At 42.3% G+C, this 15,393-nt stretch overlaps 1 protein-coding gene across 2 annotated transcripts in view; it reads left to right on the top strand.

Annotated features, from left to right (window-relative positions):
* Positions 1 to 15,393, top strand: part of MOB2 (MOB kinase activator 2) — a 131,275-nt gene that overhangs the window by 84,611 nt on the left and 31,271 nt on the right. The window lies entirely within an intron of this gene.

Below are 15,393 nucleotides of genomic sequence, written 5' to 3' on the forward strand. Positions count from 1 at the left end.
CAAAACTAACACCAGTGCCTTTCTGAAGGTGACATGGAAGCCAAGAGCAGTGTAGTGAGGGTTGTTTCATGCATGACCCTATGCTGTGATGCCAGTTGCGGTCGCTGAGCTGGGAGTGGTTTGTTTCTTGTGGAGCTTGCTTGCCCCAAATTCCTGGCTGGTCCCCTTTGTTGTGTGAGAACCGACTGTGGTGGTGCTTCTCGCTGTCTTTACAAGGATCAAGAGACAGAAAAGGTAGGCAGCAATGGCAAAGGGCAAGGCAGGAGAACTTCTTGTCTTCAGATAAGATGGAAAACTAGCTGAGTTGGAAGCCCCCTGGAATGGGTGAAGGGCTGGGGATTTTCGTGTGATGCAAAGGGAGAGGATCTGACGGATGGGAGATGTCAGAGTATGAGCATAGTGCTGCATGTGTGCTGACATAGGCTGAAACTCATGGTTTGAATGCTACTGGAAGGGAATATGTGAATCGGGCAAGTGCAAATTTGTGTTTGAGGCACTTGCTAGAGAAGAGAAAAACATGATTCAGACCATTTTGAGAGCTGCTGATTAATTGCAGTCTGTGAATGTGGGAGCTGTTCTTGATATAAGCATCATAAACCATCAGAGATGGATACTGAGCATATTTTTCTTATTATTTATTTAGCCAGATAACCAAATAATTTGGGACCTAATCGTCTAAGAATTATTGTTTTAACCACACTGTGCTGTTTCTGTGTGATGAAAAGCTTTTAAAAAACTCTAAACCTAGAATGGATTTAGAATGTATTATTAAAAAAACTACTGTAAACTTTTGCATTTTAGAAGTAGGGTAGGATATCCCATGAAAGAAAGGCAAACTAAGGGTGCTGTGTTCTTGATACTCACAAACGATAGGCAGTCGTGGTCATATTTCAGTGTCTTCTGTATCATCTGCAGCTGTTCCCACAGGTTCAACAGGAAGAATTTTTTCCTAAGCTGCTTTTCCCCAGATTGCTGGAATGGCTGTGTGGTGTTTACATGAAATACAGCTATGGATTTCTGCAGGAGGTGTTCAGGAAAAAAAAAAAAAGAATCAGACTCTGGCTAGTAGAAGTCAGTTTCATAGCCTGGTTAGGTTATTTCAGGATTTTCTTTGGGTAGCTCATACACACATATTTTCAAACCAGCTTCTCAAGTTCTTTTTCAGTGGAGAGTCTGATCCTGCTAACTTTTTCCCCTGTGGTTAGTTTTTGATACATGATCCTGCAATACATGCAATCAGCAGGAACATCAATCTCTGACATTCCTGATGCTATAAGTTAGTTTTTAAGTGATCTTAGAAAATTCACGCAATTTTCTGTCATAATGATTTCCCCCTGCTAAGGACAGTATTGCTGAAGTGGAGGTGTAGAACTTTTCCTGTGCTTTTGGGAATGATATTCTGCACTTGAAACAGTGCAGTCTCATTTATAAGACAGGGATAAAAACATCTAGCTGCTTTATAAGGTGTGGAAGAACTAACTTGTGCAGTTATTTAAATGGACACATTTCCTTGCTTTCATTGCCTTTTTGTAAAGATAAATGAAGTCTATGCAAGAGTCGAACTTGAAAACTCTGATAAAAATAAATGATTTTGTGCATTTACAGGTAAGTCCGTGTGAAATATAAATACATTTGAAAATAACAGCACTGGAGTGGTTAAACACTGGTGAGCTTGGCCATCCTGTTGCTTACCTTAGAATAATTACTGGTCTGCATTTGAGGAACAAATCTCAATGTTGCCAAACTCCACCTTTTTCCTGCCCTGTCTGTATGTGGGGGAGCCTTTATAAGAATTTATTTCCTGTTTCCCAGACAAGGGAGGGAAAAAATGTTTTTTTTCTCCTTGTTCTGAAAAACAAAAGCCAGGCAGTGACTGCATACCCACATCAGCTGCTCCTGGGGCAGCCTGAAAGCGAGTGTGCAAACAGCTGAAGGCTGCAGCCAGTTCCTGACTTCAGCCTTTGCCAAAGCGATACACAATCTGTCTCATGGGGACTTACCCTGTAAGTTTTCTGTGACAGAAACAGTACAAACAGTGATTAAAAAAGGAGCTGGACATATCCTTTTTATTATGATGCTTTGACACAATCTCTGAAGCATAGAAAAATTTGTAAATATCTTCCTACATCTTTTTTTACAGGATGTCATCCCATGTTTGCAATTTTATGGATTGTTTTTGTTAGAGGTTGTTAAGCTTTGAAGATGCAAGTTTTGCAAGGCACAGAGGAGATGGTTGTGAGGAGGAGCGGAGCATATCATAGCCTTCTAAGTGCAGAGCTAATCAATTTCTAACAGCAATAAAATGTGCAGGAAGGTGCAAGAGCAGAATGAGTTTTCTTTTGACTTTGGAGGGTTTTCTGTCTCATCTTTATTCTTGTAAAGAAAACCATTTGCTGTCTTTAGGAGAATTTTGTAGGCATTAAAGCAATGCTGAGAAACAGTAGCATTGCAATGCTCAGATGCGTTTTTGCTTATAGAGTAGTGTGTCACTGGCTGTTAGAGACAGTTATGAATTAGTAACAACTCTCCTAAAAGTTGTTCAAAGACCAAAAGTAAGGTTAGTCTGTTCTCCTGTAAGCATGTGTTGAAATATAGCAGTGTAATTTCAACATAGGTCTATTTGTATCAGAGGATTTAAAGTTTGTGAACAAATTGTTTCTTTATGAGTATATTTTGTATCACCCGTGGGAGAGTAATTCTTTGTTCACCCGAAGTAGATACTTCAAGCTTCCTACATGCCAAGGTTCAGGCAGAAGGAAAATGAAGCCTGAGTGTTGTTATCGCTTGGAGTGCTCTTTCATTTGCTGACTTGGAGCAAGGGTGATGCTTCTCATCAGAAAACTGTAGGGCTGGGAGGAGATCAGTGCTAGCTGGTCTGCTGTGCTTCCCCAGCTGTTCTGACACAGGAGTGTGCTGAGCAGCTCCTCTTGGATTGCCTTCTCCAGTTCCAATCTCCTATTACTCCAAGTATTTTCCTGTGTTTGGGAACAGTTCTGACTACCCTCTACAGTGGTATTTAACACAACATCCTTGCAGCGTGGAATAATGGATATCAAGAAGCTATGTGTAATTTTTTTCTCTTTAGTCTTATCATGCTCATTTATGGGAACTGATATAGTGATGCATGTTGAGAATTGTCTTTTGTTTGCAAGCACATGTGAACCTATTAGCATAAGCATGCAGTTTGACGTTATAGCAGCAAACCTCCACTGATAGGGAACTGTCCCTGGGCTGTTTCTACTGTTTCTCTGACATACCCAGTGACATCCCACAGTAAGCTGGTTCACAGCACTAAACTAGCAGGAAATTCATGGCATGAAAATGTTGTATCCAGTTAGTGTGAGCGGTGAATGGGAAGCAGTTTTCCTCTATCTCCACAAGACGCTTCACTGAGTTTCAGAAGATCCTAATGAGCATTTTGTGTTGATAGACTACTGAAGTACACCTTAAGTAGGATCACTGGCCTTTCTTTATAGACCATACAAGGACTATTTAAATATTAGTTTACTGTAACTGCATTTCTAGAGATTTGTGCTTAAAAGTTTTATAAAGTGTCTGAATGTCAGTCTAGATTGGTTTCTCAGTATCCATTTGGCCAATTTTTGAACAACTGTGCAGCTTTTGAATTCTGTAATATTTATATTGCACAGAGCAGATGTTAGTTGCTTTCATCACAATGCGAGGCTGTTTCTGAAAGGTTACACAAGTAGAACAAATGCCAAGCTGCTGTTCTGTTTCTCATTGCCAATCTGTTTTTCCTAATCAACAATCTGCGAGGAGAGGTTGTGGTACAAGAGCAGATGCATACTGTACAGGAGGACAATCTGGTTTCCTTTGCGTGGTGGGAGAGCAGGGCCTTTCAAGTTCTGTTGGCAGTGATTATCTGGAGTGGAAATGAGACAGTAAAGGAAGCCCTAAAGTGGGGAAACAGCAGCTTTTGCCTTGGGAGAGCTATCAGGTGTTGAAGCTGGGAAACTTGCACAAGCTCGGACTTGCATAACAGCAATCTATTACGCCTTTTGTTTCTCATCCATCAAGCAACCCAACAAGCCTTGAAGTACATGGAGTGTGTTTCTGGTGAGGGTGGGCAGTGTTCTTTAGCGAGTTCAGGAATGGATATATTTTTCAAATTTACGCACGTTCAAAGTAGCGTTGTTTGCGTGAAACAGGGACAGTATTAAGGGATGAGGGGCACAATGTGTTTTGGTTCATTCTTTGCTGCTGGTGAAGTGTGAACGGTTTATGGGCTGGTTCGGCCATGACAGAGTGCTTCATTGTAAAGGATGTGAGAATGCATTTGCTTCATGAGTCTGAGGAAGGGATAGGAGAGAGCAGGCAGCAAAGCTGGACTGAGCAGCTTTCCGTGCTAATGGCCATATTAGCAGATAATAAGGAGCTCTCAGGTTTTAGGCCAGGTCATCTTCCCCTCTCCCTTCTCTACAAAGTCTCTTGGGTCTGATAGTCTGGCTTGAATCAATACTGCTTTTGCTCAAGGGTATTGAAGGATTAGAGTGGAAGCAAGCAGTGGTGAGGAGGTAATTTTATGTGGAAGAGAGCATAACGTTTTTCCACATGCTCTGTTTGTTTCTTACAACCAAATTTTGAGTGATCACATTGCAGCCTTTTCCCCCTGCCCTTATGATTATGAATGAGAAAATGAAGAAAATGGGTTACAGAAGAAAGTTTATTTTTCTCAAATTTTTTAATTAAAGGTATCACAGCCTATGTGGAGCAACAAGGTCTTAATTGTTACTAAGCTTATTAAATATTTATAAAGCAGGGGCAGTCTCACATTTATAGCTCTTCTGTCTGGAAAATGAAAGTAAATTGATGATTTTATAGATTTGTCTTTCCTTGCTCAAGTGAGTACTAGTGTTTTTCCCGGTGCCCTAGGATGTAAGTATTCTTTGAATTTGTAGATGCTAGAAACTTAAACGTTTTAATTTTGTAGCAATAGTAAATGAAGTAGCATCCCTTTAATCTGTTGGAGAATTAAGACCCAGATGAGGTTCTGTGTGCTTGTTCATCCCCCTTAAAATTTAAAGAATATCTCCAAATCTTTTGATCAGGCATGCGTATGTTGTTTTGAGCTGGCACTTGGATCCATTCTAAACTAGAAAGATGGAAAAGAGCTGTGGTGTTTAAAGACTGGAAAAAAATTCTAATATGAGGGATAAGGAGAAAGTCAAGAGATGAATATGGTATCTAGCTGATAAAGTTGATTTTTAAAAAAAATAGAGGAGAAAGAATCTTGCAAAGAGAGTAACAAATGTAATTGAAAACATAAATGGATGTTTAAGCTAGCAGGCTTCAAATATTCAAAGGATGTGCTCTGTAACAATGGATGTGATCAGCTATTGAAACAAATCACCAAATACTGCTTTTTCATCCTTGTCAGATGTACCAGTTAAAAGCAGATATCTCTGGAAGGTTTGCTTTAGCTAATGAATCCTTAGTTTCACTCTAGGGATAATGAGGTGGAAGGCAGACAAGAACTGAAGGCTTCTTCTGGCCCCAAAGCCTACCGAGCTGGTTATCATGGCATGGCATCCTTGGCTCTGGAGGCTGCTTCTGTGACTTGCGCAGAGTTGTCCCTTCTTCCACACCGGCCCCTGGAATGAGTTACAGAGATGTTCTGTCTGGGGCAGCTGCCTTGTCTCAGCTGTTATCTTCTGTGGACTCCCAGGCAGGAGGTAGGTGGCTGCATCGTCCCCTGCACGTGCTGTGTGGTGTTTGTGCAATCCCAGTAAATCAGGCTCTTCAGGGAAGCGTCAGATAAGTACTGTGGTGAAAAGCTCAATGTACCACCAGAGGAAATGAGTGACTCATCCAGGGCGTTACCTGCGTGCATCTTGTCCCTGCTCCAGATGTCTTCTGGCGTTTGGTTGGGGTGTGAAGACTTCTGAGAGTACACCTGCACTGAAAGAAAGTTAAGTGTAGTTACAGGCAAAATAGATTTTTTTTTGTTTTGTGTTTAACCAGCACAGCTTGCTTTACTTGGACAGCTCAGAGGCATGGGTGAAGGGAGAATTTTAAAAGCCGTGTGCAAAGCACAGATTTCATAGGAAGTACAGTGTCTTCTGTGGCAGCCACTCTTTGCTCATGTGCTGTATTTATGTAGGCAGAATATCTTCTTGGATCAAAAAAAAAGCATGTTTGCTTTGTGAAATAATTAGAATAAGCTACAAAAACCATAGTGGGGAAACAATTATTTAGGTTGTCTACAAGGTTAAAAGAGATGAAGTCAACTCCAGGAAGGGGTGTGCAATGCTGACTGTAGCTACCTGATAGATCTTATCTCTAGTTAAGTTCTGAGATGTGATAAGTATTGCATATTTTGACTGCCTTTAAAAACATTGGCCGTCAACAAACCATTATCAGTGGAGACAAAGCAATAATCATATGAGGCAAAAGACAAAAGGAGCTGTGAGTTATCAGCATGTTGCTACAACTGAATTTGTGCCAATTTATTCTTTCCTCAGCTGGCTGTTTAAAAGGTAAAATTCAATCTGAGGAGAATGGTTCCTGGAGAACTTAGTGGATCCTCAAAGGGGGAAGCGAGGTCTCGTCCTGTGTCTTTTGGTGTTAGAAGCTATCTCTGTTTAGTGGTCCCTTCCCTATGCCTTCTTTTCTGTGCTTGGCAGAGCAAAAAGGTTTTGCAGTCTGCAGCACCACGTGTATTTGAGAGGCCTGGGGTTAGGGGCATGGGTGTCCAACACTGTTAAGCTGATGTACAGCAGAGCTTCACTGATCCATGGTATTTTTCCTGTTTCTATACTGTATTTTGGCATGCACCCAAGTAGTGAATGGATGCAGATATTGGCTTCAGTTAGATGGCCTCTTACTAGTTTCTTTATAAACTTGGTCATGTCTAAAGGCAAGCAGGTAGATATTTTATGTAAGAGCTGCTGATTAGCAGGTGCATGGGTAGAACACTGCTAGCAGTGTTGATGTGGTCGGCCTCCAAGTATGCATACAAAAGCTTGCATATATGAAGAAAGCAAAACTTAATTTGTGGAATAAAATAATTTTATTACTTTCAAAAACAGCAGTAGCAACATGTTTTGAGTGTTTTCTGGTTGAAAGCCACAACTATAATTTCTTTGATAAAAGGAGGGTTCGTTTTAAAACCTGAAATTAGTTGGCCATGCATTCATTGTATCAATGTAGAACATGGGTCGTGAAGCAAGTTAGGATTTTTCTTCCACCCTGTAGAGCCAAAATAGCTTGTCGTTTTCCCCGGCCCTTTGGGAAAGGTGCATCATGTTAATAGTAGTTTTCAAATAAGTTAAGATCCTTAGTTTAACATTGAACTTGAACCCACAGATGAGTTCTTTCAAAGCGGCTCAGTTTTATGTACGTATCTGTCAGCCTGGTTGGATTGGGAAGACTGGAACTGCATCTTTAACTGCATTTGTTTGCTTTTTGGGATTTTACGCTGAACGCGTAGGAGAGCAGTAGCGAGCATAATCTATATTCCGTATTTTACCATCCTCTCGCCAAAGAAATGAAAAACTGAATTTTGAGGTATTATCAAAAGCTTGAATATGAAGTGCCAATCTATACCAAGGTTAGCTTATGGGTGGTGAATTGCTTCCTGTCTGTCCTGCATTGTCTTTTAACATGCTGCTGCTCAGATGTGCTTACCCCGAGCTGGCTGACTGATAGAGGTGTGTGCAAGGAAAGTGGTACGGGACTGCTTCTGTTCAGAAGAATTCTGCGTGTTTCAGGCTGCTAGCCAACATGTGGAAGAGCTTGCAAAATTTAGGTGATATCTTCAGAAATCCGTTATGTTTTGTTCCCAGTGCCTTTGGTTAACTTGTACAAAGTGGAAATGTATTCTACTGTATTTGTCAGGTGTGCAGCTACCCATTTTATGAAAGGGGAAATTCCAGGGCAGTCCCCTTTTCAGCTGAATGCACATCTAGAAGTGAATAATTTTTCTGAAGTTTTAAGGATGTTTTGGAATCGATGCCAATTCTACTCCTGCTTTACAGTCTCACTGTATGGAGAGTTAAGGCAGTGGTGGGAAAGAGAAGGGAAGAAGAAATGTGAAGAAAGCTGATGCAGAAAACTGAATATGCATTTAAATATGCTAACATAAATAAAGCTACTGAAATAGAAAGATAACTGTTCCTTTCCTGAAGTAAAAACAGTGAGAAGATGGGTGCCGCCCGTATGCGGGCGTGTATGTATTTATGTAATGTGGGAAAAATTTTCTACAAAACTAAGAATAGTGGCTAAATGTTTGTCTGCTTAGCATCATCCTAGCAATGATGCAATTCTCAGCAAGACATACTATAATGGCACAGGGAAGCTGCTATTTGCGTAGTGGAACACAGTGTTTTTTTCCCTAGTTTCAAATCATTTTTAGAGCCAAATATCAGAACAGGTTCACATCCTGTACTGGACTGTATTTGTCTGATGCGTGTAACACACCTTCATAGTGCAGAAACAGCTCAAGGTGCAGGATGAATACACAGTGTTTGCTTTCACTTCCCCTGTAAGGAACCTAGGAAAGTACTGAAATACTTCAGGTAATGTGCATCACTTGAACGTGGATAAAATTTGACAAGCATTTCTGTCTGCCCTAGAGAAGGACTTGAATATTGTCTTCCACAGCTCAGAGGAATAGTGGATGTCTCAGAAGCCTGAAGTTCTCCTTCCCTTCTGTTATTGCAGAGTCCGTCTGTCTTTCATCACTTGCCTGCCCATGCATCCTAGCAATAATGCTTCAATTTCAGGGCCTTTTTCTAGTAAAAGCAATTTTCATCAGACATTAATTAAAAAAAAAATCACAAAAAAAAAGCCATACACAAAAAGCTCAAACAGATGTCTTTGCTGCATTCAAGGTAGTTGCATTTCTCAGGAGCTAAATAGGAATTATAGTGTGTGACGTTATCACTCATTTCTAATTTGGAAGATACTTCTATCGTAAGTAGACGGTCTCATGTCCTCACTAAGTTTCCAGGAAGATTTTCTTAACTAGAAATATTCTGATCCAAAAAAGGAAACTTCTGATGGTTTGAAATAATATAATGCACTCAGCTACTTGAATTATTTTTGTGTGGAGAAGTGATTTTTTCCCCCCATATATCTTACCTTTTTTGGAAGTTCTTTGATATACTAGTAGCATGATCTCATTCAGTGGCTGGCTTAACTTGCTCTTGGAGAAATGCTTAGAAATGAGTGTAATAAAAAAACAATGATCCTACCAATACTTGCTTTTTAATCTACCAGTTCCTTATTGAACAGCGAGCTTCCAGCATATGTTAGTGCGGTGCCTATACATGGAAAAAAGTGTGCAGTAGTCTTGGCCTTCAGGTAAGTTATCCTGCCACTCTTGCTGTAAGTCTGCCCTGAATTTCCAGAAGGGCTTTATGTCAAGGTCATCTACTCCAGTAACTTTTGTGAAGTGCTTGAGGTTTTACACCAGTTTGTCACCTGCTTCAGGAATCTGAACTATTGCAGGTTTTGAGTTGGGTACTTTATAGTGTTGCTTGGATGGCAGAAGCTGTTGCTGGCCTCCTTTAGCTCTGCTCTGTGCTGGGATTGTGAAATCAAATTAGCTACGATTCAGTATGTGTGTGTGGTGTTGTATGTGGAGTGCACATGTGTGCTGATCTGGGTGTGAACCAGGCTTATTTTGTGCCTTCTGGATCGTGTGGCCCTGCTTTTTAGAAGTAGTAGCTAAGGAATTATCCTGTAAGTGCCAGGAATTGCAGTGAATAGTTTCTCCTGTTCAATCTTGCATAATGTAAGCTGTGTGCTTCATATTTTATAATGTATGCCTGGAGAAAAACCTCCTAGAATAAATTTCACGCTTATTTCCTGAATTGTTTTTTCCCCCATGCTGTCATCTAAATGTGACATTACTAGATAAAATCATTTGCTGTACTGAAAAGAAGCCATTCTTAGCACCAAGAAGGAAAGAAACTTGTATTTCCTCAGCAGCTCTCCGTCAGTCTGGGAAAACTCTTCAAGTTCATTCCCAGCATCTCCCCTTTTTCCTTCTGTGCCTTTCCCACTCAAGCATAGATAGTCCCGACCAATAACTGTGCTGACACAGATACCCTCCTTTCCTGTGCTGATTACACCTTCTACTCCTTAGTCTGGAGTTCTCTGCCAATTTGTAATTAGGGTTTTGTTTTCAGTGCCATATTTATGTAAGTATGAAAATAGTAGTTTCGTTGTAAAACTTACAGGGAGGCTTCTGTATGTGTGTAGCAAGTAGCTCTGAATATGTTAACCTATCCCCAGGGAGAATATCTAAGCCAAGTTTTAGAAGTTTTGCCTCTGTAGGAAGCTGAAGGTCCAGCATGTTTGGGGGAGAGGAGAGGAACAGGAGTCTTTCACTTTAGCTTTTCTGTTTCAAATGCAAGTTGCACTCATCTTTGTCTGGAGTGCAGATTTAAGCTTCAAAATTAATGAAAGAAAATGAAAGGAATTGTAAATTTCAAGATGAAGCTCACTTGTTATCTGTAGGAAGGAAGCAGCTGAGGCTACCACGTTATAAATGAAGCAGTTCACCCCTCACAGTATGCTGTAAGCACCCCATACAGCCTACCAACATGTACTGTTTAATAAGATTTCTGCCTCTGGCTTCATCTGTGAGGTATGTGTCAAAAGACAACTTTTTGGGCACTCAGAATGATAAATGCATTGGCCCCAGTGGCACACCTTCACTTGTTCGTGTTTCCTTCTCTCCTTCCCCCTTCTGAAAGAAAAAGGCTTCATTCTCTCAGACAGATATTGCCTGGCACTTGCCTCCGGTATCCCCCAGAATTATTGCTAGGCTTTTGCCTTGCAAACTGCATCTGTTTGGAAGGTGGTTTTGTGAGTGTGATAGATTGGAGCTGTTTATCTGCAAATATTTTCCAGTTTATTGTTCCTTTATATAGTCATGCCAAGCATATTGGCTTGCAAACTAGTAGGAGGAAAACTGTCTCTGAAGGCTGTTTCATTGTGGTGTTGGTTTTGGAATGAAGTGTGTAACAAAGGTGCAGGACAGGGACTGCTTAATGCATCACTGAAATGGGGTGCTATGCCATGGGGTACATTAGCTTAGCAGAGAAGGCAGAGAACATTCCCTGTTAAAAACATGGAAACTTTAAGCAGAATGCAGTAATTTTGAGACTTGCCCAGGGTTCAGATTTTTAAAACAAATTATTTTTAGAACAACGTCAGGTTTTCAACAATGGTCCAGCCTGAGGTCTGGATCTGGTATTTCTCCCCAACTCCGTGACAAGTCACGGAATCAGATTCCACTTGCTCTAAACTTAACTGGGAGAGCTGCTCGGGAAAAGTCCTGATGATATCTGTAGCACAGTGGCCCCTGTCACTTGAGGAGGGGGGGCTAATTCAGGAGGACTGACTGAAGTGCAGGTGATAAAAATCACCGTCCTTTATTTTGCATCACTTCTCCACTGTGTAGTCTGAGCGTGAGCATCACATTCTTTCTATTAAGAAAGAATCTTGCGTAGTTGTTCAGTGCTGGTACAGCTGAATGTCTCCTGCTGAGCTGATGTTAATGCTGCTTCCTTCAACACTTTCGTGTTTTTCAGCTCTCCTCTTTGTACACTTCTTAATGAACCTGGGTTAGCTTGACGTTTGAAGAGATTTCAGAACAATAGGTGTGCCTACACATATGCCAGAAATACAATGCCCATGAGATCATGGTTTCTCTGGTACAAACAGCAACATTCACTTTCCCTTTTTTTTAGTCAAATTTCTGTTGATCTGAGCCCTCTGTTCTTCCTGTTTTGTGCATCCTTTCCAAAATGCCATCACTTGTAGGAGTTCCTGGTGAAGCTTTACTGTTATTTTGAGGTGTTTGGTGTTCTTGCTGTCAGCGGCTGGTTTTTCTCAGGTTAGGGATTAGGTGAGAATATCGTGTACCATTTTTCCTCTCTGCCTGTTGCAGGAAAAACCCCAGACCATTGATGAGGCCAAAGGTGGTGGCTGCAGGATGATAGACACCCACTTGCCATGTTACCAGAGCTTTCACTAAAGCAGCGGGTGTAGACACCATGTCACTTCTAAATGTGCTTCTCTTAAGCTCATCTGTTATGCACAAACTTTCCAAACTGTGTGTGGCCACTGTGATAAGGCTTTTATCACAGCACTGAGTGGTCAGGAAGAACCATTTCTCATGGCGTTATCTCAAGAATGGAGCTGAAGGTATACCCTCAATCTTTTAGTTCCCCACTGCTATGACCACCTCCAAACTAGTTTTTGAAACTGAGCTGACATGGATTTTGGACAGGAGACAGTCTGAAATCAGTGTCTCTGTGTACAGAGCAGAGATGCTTGTGCTATTTTTGCTGCTGTGAGAGGATTACAGAGCAGAGAGCAAATGTAATCTTGGTATAAATATTGCTTACTTAGAGGATAACATCTTTTCACTGCTTATTTTGAGTGGTTCCAAGGTACTGGGGATGCAAGGTAAGTGGGAAGTGTGCTTGGCTACATAGTGGAAGGGCACACTGAAGTCCAACAGAAGGACTGATTAGTTAGCAACATTTAAATACTATGTCAGGCAGGGACGCACAATACATTTCAGTTTAATTTAAAACAGAACTTTACAATCTGACGTTAGAAAACCTCATTTCTTATATATAGATGCTGAGATGTATTTTAAGCAAAACAATGATTGATTTCTCCCCTGCCCCCAACATTGTTTGCCTGTCTGGGTTGATACAATGTGCTTTCTTTTCGGGCCAGCCCTCTGGATACTAGTATACATCGTTGTGGGGGCTGCTTTGCACTTAATTTTTATGGAAGCCTAAAAGGGGCAAAGAAATATATAATTGTGCAACTGTTGCTTATAAAATCAGTTTGAATACAAAACATTATTCATAACATTTCCAAATACCATTCATTGACTTGGTAGTCAGCTCAGGCTTTAACAAGAAGTTTGAGTGGCATTGACCACAAAGCTCTCTCTCTGGTCCTGACAGTGTTGGGATCAATGCAGGAAACTTCTTCTGAGTGTGCTCTGAGCGTGTATATTCATGTGTAAATGGTGGGAAACGGGGTCCACTCTGCCCACTGTATTATTCTGTGCTCTTGCTGTGTGCTGATGTTAGCTCACCAGGGCTGGATGGCAATGTTGCTGTTCTGCAGTTGGAGCAGCTGGTACTCACAGGTGTTTCTGGTAATGTGTTCCTGATGACTTCAGTGCACTCTGGGTGATCTTGGAAGCCTGGGTGGTGGGCAGGGGCTGTCTAGGAAGCTCTTTGCTGCTGTGGAACCCTGATTTGTATCTAGGGCTGGGCCCAGCAGTTACTATGGCAGGGGTGTTGAGGAAGCAAGTGAAAAAGCAGCTACTGATGGATGCAAATAGCCAGAATATTGAGTAGCTTTAAGACACACCCTTGAGGAAATGCAGATACGCTCCCTTTGGAATATGTGTACATAGAGATCATACCAGTGGTTGCGTTCAAGTAAATACACTGTTTTTAGATAGAGTATTGCTCTTTCTGGATGCAACAGCTTTCAAGTAAACCTATTTCTGTGTGCCCGTATGCTCTGAATCCTACTAGAATGTGAGAATCCATGCTGCACATGTTTTAAATTACTGTATGTTGATGCCTTATAAACAAGTGTATATGCTTAAGTTGTGCTTTCTACAATCTTGTTTAATTTTTATTGTTTTGAAGCATTTAAAATTGACTTTGAGATTCTGGGTTTCTCCACAACTTGTGTAAAGTCTGGCCATACAAGTAAACAGCACAGGACAGATCCCAAAATGGGTACCTCCTGAATGGAGGAGCTGATAGGCAGAGGAAGGGCTAGGAAGGGGATATACAGGTAAGGAAAGTATCTGGTCGATGCAGAAGCCAACAAAGCAGAGAAGTGGGTCATTTATCTAGGTCAAAGAGAGAAGATAGCAGCTTTAAAAACTTGCTTTCAGTTGATCTTTTGGTCCCAATGGCAGAGCATCTGTCCCTGGTCTCGGGCCCCCATGTGAGATCATTGCAGCTCCACCTCTGCAGCGCGTGTGCGCAGCCCTCGGTCGCAGAGGCCAGCATTCCCAGTACAGCACCGCAGGGCTGTATTTATTTTGGTTTGACCTCTGGATTTTTCTTTAATTTACTTTGGAGAGATGGACTTTCATTAAAACTTAAGCTGCTTTATGTCACAGGTTTGTTGATTTTAGGATGGTTTTTTTGCAAACAAAATTCCCTTTGTGCAGATTTCACTGGAGACCAAAAAGGTGGCAGCTTCTCTCTTGGCAGGTGTTCTCCCTCTGTGTGCCAGCACCCTTGCCTTCGGTGTTACTGTGACAAGCTGGTGTTACTCTGGGAGAAGATGGGGTGGGCGCTGGATTTTTCAAAGGCTGGATAATCTTCAGTGTGAAACTCAGGATTGCAGAGTGGAAAGCTGAGCTCTCTTCTCTGATCTGCAGGCTTCCTGTGCCTATCAGTGAAGCCACTAAAACCCTGTCTTAGGCTACTTGGAGAGTGGGAATAAAAATATCTCCTTCGTGAGGGCACAGATGCTTGGCCTGCGCGTGTGACTGAAAGGCAGCAAAATAACTGCTGCCCGTGTAGGTGCTTTGGGACAGAGTAGCACATATTTCTCCAAGTTGCATCATGTGGCTGTAGGTTGTTGGCCTTGTGCAAGTAGCAGCTCCTGGCTGAGCTGAGCAAGTGGAGCTGATGCTGTGCTGGTGATGGCAGTAATGGCATTGTTTGTGCTGTGCTTAATTGGAGACAGCTGTTGGCCTTCTGCTTACAGGTGGTGCCAGTTTAGCAAATGAACAGAACTGTTCCCTCCCAGGTCATTTGGTGTTGCAGGTGTACATAGTGGCAAAGCCCACAGTGCACAGCAAACTTGGCTGGACAACTTCAGAGATACTTCCCACTCAGTGATGGATTCCTGTTTGTGTCTCTGTGCTGTTCTTTCCTTACTGCTCTCCTTAGTAAGGAGATCCCTATAAGGCAGTGATTTTCTTATCCGCTCACGGCTGGGGAGAGGGACTGGGATGACCTTTGAGGTCCCATCCAAGCCCAGCCTTTCTGTGTCCTGGGTCGGTGTTACCGTGTCAGAACGAGAGGTGCCCTCGGGACTATTTGTTCTGGGCTGTGTCGCACCGTGGCCGCCCCAGTTCTGTTGAAGTGCCCAATCAGGGAACCGTGGGCACAGCTGCCTGCCGGCCAGGTGCGTGCAGGGGGGAGGTTAGGCGGGGGGCCGGGCGTACGATGCCCGTCTGAGGTCTGTGCGTATGGGAAACCTCGTGGCAAGTATAAAACTGCCGCTGGGGCTTCACCGCGGACCTTCCGCTCGGGGTTTTTCGGTCTTTTCGCGCCCGCCCGGGCAGTGGCACCCGCTGCGGGCGCCGCTGGGCGCTGTGCCCCGGGCAGCTCCCGGCCCGGCGGGAGGCGGAGC

Source organism: Numida meleagris, chromosome 6 (genome assembly GCF_002078875.1).
Source record: "Numida meleagris isolate 19003 breed g44 Domestic line chromosome 6, NumMel1.0, whole genome shotgun sequence".
In the NCBI taxonomy this organism is placed as follows: Eukaryota; Metazoa; Chordata; class Aves; order Galliformes; family Numididae; genus Numida; species Numida meleagris.